Below are 6,853 nucleotides of genomic sequence, written 5' to 3' on the forward strand. Positions count from 1 at the left end.
ATTTTAAGATAAATATATGAGCCATGCATTTTAGCCCATTAACCTTTACACTAGAGTAAACATACTTGTCTAAGCCTTGGTTCAAATGTTTGCCTACTGGAAAGTTCAATTTGAACCCAGAAAAATTACCTGCTGATAGAGGTTAGGCAGTGATTAGAAGGCTGTTAGCACTGTATTAAAAGCCTGAGGATACAAGACTGTGATTTGCTCCTGGCAACTCAGGTTACCTGGTTATTTATTCCAATATAACAAACTCATACTTATTTTACAAGTTCAGTTGACCAAATGTCTGTGTCAACAATGACGGTGGTGTCTTGGGCCTTTATTATCATTTATTCTACAAGCCCTGTTATTTTCTAACAGCTAGCAGTGACTGCTTTATGATTTGCCAGTACTAGAAGCTGACCCTTCACTTCACCAGGCAACTTGATAAGATAATAAACTGTGTTCCGTCAAATTATTTAGGATTTGACTGCAAATGAATTGCCATTTTTAGTCTCATGAAAGGAAAAAAACATATTGAAAAGGATATGAATCATCAGTTGAAAAAGTGAAAAATAATAGCAATTCTTATAGTATTTAATATTTAGTAAGGTTTAGTTATTAATCTAAGTGATTCAAAATATTTACACAACAGTGTTGTCAGAGATATGTGTCATGGGTGGACAAAGGCTGGATGTGGGATAGGAGTTCTTTAACTGTCATGATTTGCTCAAGGGTAATAATTTGTATTTCACAGGTGCTTAATAGGAACTATTTTGAAATTATATCATCAAGGTTTTTTTTTTCTGTACTGAAGTACCACACTGACAGTTTATTTATTCACATAGGTCAGACTGGATATTTTTCTCTTAGATGGATCCTCTGCACTGCTGTTATCCAATTTTTATCAGTTTGTGCTTGTACGGTTTTGCAGCAGTTTTGAAAATGAGCGAGGCAAACTCTGAGAATTATTAGTCCTCCTCAGGGCATGGCAAAGGCAAGTATGGAGATACTCTGCCACAAATAGACCCTCCAAATACGGAGGGCTTCAGCCAAGAGAAAATGAGTGATTGAATTTTCCATAAAGGGAACAACAACAATACAAAGAAGCCAGTGAAACTCCCAGCTGGGTAATGTGTGTGTTGTTTAGCACTTCATGTCAGTGTTTTTCTGATTCTTCCTACTTGTGTGTTGACATTAAATGCAGGGCCTGTATTTGATGACCCTCTATTACAGGGTCATCAAAGCAAATGAGAACTCTCTCTTTGGGAAGCTGTTTGGATGATATTTTCCTAGATTGCCTAAATAATAATCCTTGGTGCCACTTTGGTTTAAGTCTGTTAACTAAAGTGAATCCCTCACCAGCCACTATATTCAAAGCTAAATATTAACAGGTAGAAAAAAATAAACAAATCAAAATCCATGAACAACAGTGAGCCATTTTTACAGACAAAATTACTTCTGCTCTTTGAAATAAGAAAAAGTAACGAGAAATTAATGGTGAAAGGCCTATAAAGGACAGAGATGTGATAAGATTATGTTGCAAAAACCCTTGCTCTTTACTTTCCTGTGTCACACATTGCTCTATATATAACAAACGTGATCCCATGTCTATAATGTGTATGTTTTTACATAATATTGGAAAACTTTGCGGTTTAATGTGAGTGCGATTGCACTCAAAATGAGTGCAATCGCACTGAATTTGTCTGTGAGCTGGAAAAGATGTAATAGTTGTATGTCCATAATAATCCATCTCCATGTGTTGGTTTAAATTATTTTGAGGGCTGTGTCTCTATAAATGAAGACCCTGCCCATCAGGCTTTATTAACTTCTTAAAAGCTTGCCTAACAGTCAAAAACATACTTAAAATGGCTCATATATTAACAAAAGTCAAATGTAAGACTTATTTTGTAAAAGCAATAACTAATAAAAGCGAAAACAATGGGTAATCAATAGCATCCTTTATATTAGTATAAAAACGGGGGCAAACATTTTACTGTGCAACTATTTAAAGCACTTTACTGATGATACTTATATTCTGAAACTGAGATATTATTGACTTAGATTTAGTGTTGTGATGGAGTGTTTTACAGAAATATATTGGTATGTTTACCGAAGTAAAAGACTGATTTTTGAAATGTGTGACTTTGACTTTTCTCACTACGTGAAACTTGCAGTGCAGAGGGTGGGAATACACACATGTGCCAAAATTGGTGAAAAAGCCTGCTCCTATTGGTTCCATGCATGCTGCAGTGCTGCATTCTGCCATGCTGCCCTGCAGTTGACCCTTTGCTCTCACTTTGTTTTTCACAGAGTGATGCCACCATGAGTAAGTATGTGAAACAGAAAAGTCTGTCAAGTCCTGTCAACTGGCGAACCGATACCTCATTTGAATAAATCTAACTTCTATCCTTCACATGTTGTTTAAGAAATAAATTATTATCAACTGAGATGCTTCCACATTGGCCATATTGATAATATTGAACATGTGTGTTAATGAGTCAAACTCCCCAATATTACCACTAGAATTATTTGTTATGTGACAACACACAATTGGGAATGTGTCTGTATGTGTAACGGCAGAAATATGAACAAGATGTGGAGCGACTCAATACGTGCACCGTGGGTTACCACTGATGTTGCCTAAAAGCTGGGCTCTGATGATCTGCTATCCGCTAACCTTCAGTATCATTTGAAGATGCTGGTCAAGGACAGTGCTCAGCTCAGGCTGATTATTATGCTTTGGTGTTCATTAATATGCCTCACCTCCAGATTGGGTATGTGGCATTTGCATGGCATTAGCATATAGCTTATGGTCAGAGGTTTGTCACTGCCGAGTGCGTTGCTTGTCGGAATGACATCGTTTAGACCAGGGTTCTCAAACTGCCAGCCAGAAATTGCCCTCCTCCCCTCCATCTGGCCTGCACCCTGATGTCAAAAATATAACAGAAGCTGGCATACATTTGTCACATTTTATATATTTTGCGGTGATTAGTTTTATGACAATTCAGGCTACTCTTTCAGAAAGCAATTAGAAAAAAAAATTGGTGACTTAGTCAAGTTTCGGTTGGTATAAAGTTCTCTGATTGTTCCCAGGGAGGTTTAGGGGCTTTATTATTATTATTTATATATCATTATATATTTATATATAATCATTTTAAAAAGTGGCAGCAGTTCAACATTTTGTAATGTTGAACTGGCGCTACTTAGGTGTGACTGTGTCTCTCCTGTGAAATTAAAATCACTGGGGATCCGAGGCATTATGAGTTTAAGACACATGATATGGATAGGTTGGGAAAAATGTGAGGCCATTCCTGAGGCTGAGAGATTAAGGTGTGGGTTTCTTTCATTCTGATCACAAATGTCTTATGGACATAACCAAAAATATATCTGAGCTGAAGATATGAATGTTGATAACATGTAGGTTTTATGTAAGATATTTCTAGGTAAAAGAAACCAAGTTTATCTTGTGCTGTAACCTTTCCTGAGTCATCATGCTTCGTATGTGTCGAATTTACAATTTTAGGGAGGCATCAGTAACGTATCAGTGCAATGCAGTTTTCTTCTTTGAAGCTCAGGCGTTAGGTCAGTTGTGTTGCTGCCAGCCCTGAGGATGCTGCAGCCAGGTGGTGACCCTGCATGCACCTGGCACACAGCAGAGTATGCAAAGCAGCAGCCAAAGTGTCTGAATGCTGCCCACTCTGAACAATCTGCCACAAAGGAGAGACTAGTACACAAATACTCTGCCCAGAATATCAAGAGAAAAAGAAATACGCTACATGTTTTATAATAATCTACCACACATTTTGACTGTTGTCTGAATGGATTCAGTAAGTCTACAGAAACCACTTCCAAGTACTTAAATACAATTTCAAACATACTGCATTTTTGAAAAAAAAAAAAAAAATCCCTCTAATTTACATAACACAGATTGGGGTGAGTGTGTTTTGGTTCAACAGTGTTACTGATCTTGCAAATATGACAATCTGAGTCACCTTGATAGGTGACTCAGATTTTCAGCCACTCACCAGCAAAAAGGTTACTGTTTTCATTTCAGTGGTTGAATGGGGCCTTTCTGTATGGAATGCCACAGGTTAATTAAAGATTCTAAATTGCCCATAAACATGGATGAGAGAGTGAACTCTCGCATGTCTCTATCAGTGGTCTTGTAATCAAGAGGCAGCTGGTCTATGGTGCACCCATCTCCCCGCTCTGACACCCCGCCCTATCCAAAGACAGATTAGACTGGCGCCAGCAGATGAGGAGAAGTGGTATAGGTAATGAACGAATCAAAACATCATTATATGGTAATAACTAAAATACCTGTGCAACAAATAATGCAATAAATCATAAGATTGATAAAAATAATTTGTGAGGATAAGTTAAAGTGCACGCACACACACACACACACACACACACACACACACACACAAAGACAACCTTTTCAAGAACATTTTAAAAGGATGGAAATTTAGATCTTTGCAGTCTTGATCCGGCTTTTAGAGTGGTAATAACATGAATGCAGATGATTTTTAACATGATATTGAACGAAGCGGCGTGAGACACCAAATACTTCTTTAGGAATAGGGTCAATAAAGTTTCAAGAGAGTCATTTGAAGTCAGAGATGACAAAAATGGTCAATTTAAAATGGGGGAAGCCACTTTAGGTTTCACTAAAGCATACAGTACATAAAATTGGGCGACAGATTATTTTTGTTTTTGTGCTCTTCCTTTTTTTTCTCTTGTTTGTCATTTGTGGTTTTGTACTGTTAATACCCCTCTGGTATTTTATTGTCAACTCTTTGAGAGACACCCTGTCTTGTTTTATTAAACTCTCTGTCTGTGTTTTTTTGGTCCTTTTTTATTTGACTGTCAGGTTCTTGTCAGTGAATCTCTCTTTTTCTTTTCTGCCCTACTCACATTATATTCACCCTCTTTTGGCTCTATGCCTGCCCTCCTTTCATGCACCAGTCTCTCATTGTGTAATAAACTGTTTATCTTGTTTCTACCAAAAGAATATCAGTATTTCGATAACTGTACGCTTTTTGGTTAGCTGACAGTTTAGAACAAAACAATTACTACTGATAGAAGAATTCGAGAAAGGTTCACTGTTACACTAGCACCATCACTTTCTGTGGGATTGATGAAGACAATAGCGTGACATCAGGCACCCTTAGTGCTGCAAAATATCTTGCCTCGACACTCTTGGAAAGCTGTTGGGTATTGTAATCAAATTCAGTACAATGTAGTTTTTATTTTCCTGTCTCAGAGATGGTGTGGTCAAAGGAAAGACTCATCACTTAGTTGAATTAGACAGGATTAGTAAGGAAGAATTAAAGACACTCAAATGTGTGTCTGGATGTGTGGATGAAACCTAATTATAGATTTTCCAAAATGGTTGTAAAAGGGTTCATTATGAGGCAATTGCCAAACCAGGGTGTCATCAGGATGGATGTAAATTGGAGATGTTTATTCTTAACTTAATCTCTATGTTTAATTTGCACATTATACAATGTGATGAACCCTTGTGGGGTCACAACCCCGTTTTCTCCTTGAGTCTGTCCTGAGCCCGTAAAAATTTAAAGGGTTGATCCAGGAAGGGCATCCGATGTGAAACTATGTCAGACTAAATATGTGAATTAAATCATGAGGCCCAAGTCGACAATGACCACCACCGGTGCTGACAAACTAAAGGTTACAGGTGGAAACTGGGCTACTGTGAATTGAGGGAGAGGAAGATGTGTCTGTGAGCAGTAAGACAAGAGGAGAGGCGAGATTCTAGGACAGAGAGAAAGGACTTCAAATGCTGGAACTATAACAGGAAAAGCTGGAGAGTTGGTTGACATGATGCAGAGGAGAAATGTAGCATGCTGTGTCACTAGCAGACTAGTTGGAAAGGTAGCAAGGGTATTAGCTGAGGAGGATTTAAATTTATATCTCATGTAATTTGTCTGGCATCAAGTGATGTGACATGTGATTCTTCTAACTCCACTGAGTAAACACTTCGTCTAATTGATAAAGAAATCATGGTCTAACTTATCATCAAATCTGCATTTCAAGAATCTAATAGATTATTTTATCTAATGACATAATGGTTTTATACTGCTTGTTTGCATGAACTACTGTTTTTCTACCCAGGGTTTAATATTCAAAAAGTGCAAAGCAATGCTTTTGATATTTATTTCAATGGATAAACTGACAGTGTATTCACAACAAGCAAGAAAAGGTTGCCTCAAAATCCTTTTAGTAATTTTGACCAAAATCATCCACAACAATGAGCTTGGTCAGCTAAAAGCCGTCTTCTGTGAGACCCCAGTATCTTGGGTTTTAATCTATTTCATGACCTTTGCCAAATGTCATCACCACTTTGTCTCTCCAATCCTCTGTCCAATGTTCATTTCTGACCATCTATAATAGGAAGCCATAAAAATAATCTTTACTATCAGTGTCAGTCAGAGCAGAGACTCACCACCTCATTACTACCCCTGTCTGAGGGCCTGATTATAGGATGAAGAAAGCCCAGCGACAGGACTGAGCCTAGGGCATCCTGGTAGCTCGGGCTGCTAATGGCTGGGGTTGAAAAACAGCTCATTCCACAATGTTGTATCCTTTTCCCTCCATGTTTCCACCACTTTTCATAATACCTGTCACAAAAAAAAGAACAAGTTACTTGAGGAAGATTGCTCTCGATCCTTTCCAGTAAAAGACCTCAAAGCTGTCTGAATGGTAAAACAAGAGCACCCGAGTCTTACTAAATTATGCCCTGTTACCTTGCTGGTTCCTTGTAATGATCCTACACAGAAAAAAAAAGCACTATGACCCCTCTGTTAAACATTCTGTGATGAAATAAACCATTGTGTATGTCCACGTC

The sequence above is a fragment of the Fistularia commersonii genome, chromosome 27, assembly GCF_037954325.1.
Source record: "Fistularia commersonii isolate RoL2024-O1a breed Wild chromosome 27, RoL_Fcom_v1.0, whole genome shotgun sequence".
Taxonomy (NCBI): domain Eukaryota; kingdom Metazoa; phylum Chordata; class Actinopteri; order Syngnathiformes; family Fistulariidae; genus Fistularia; species Fistularia commersonii.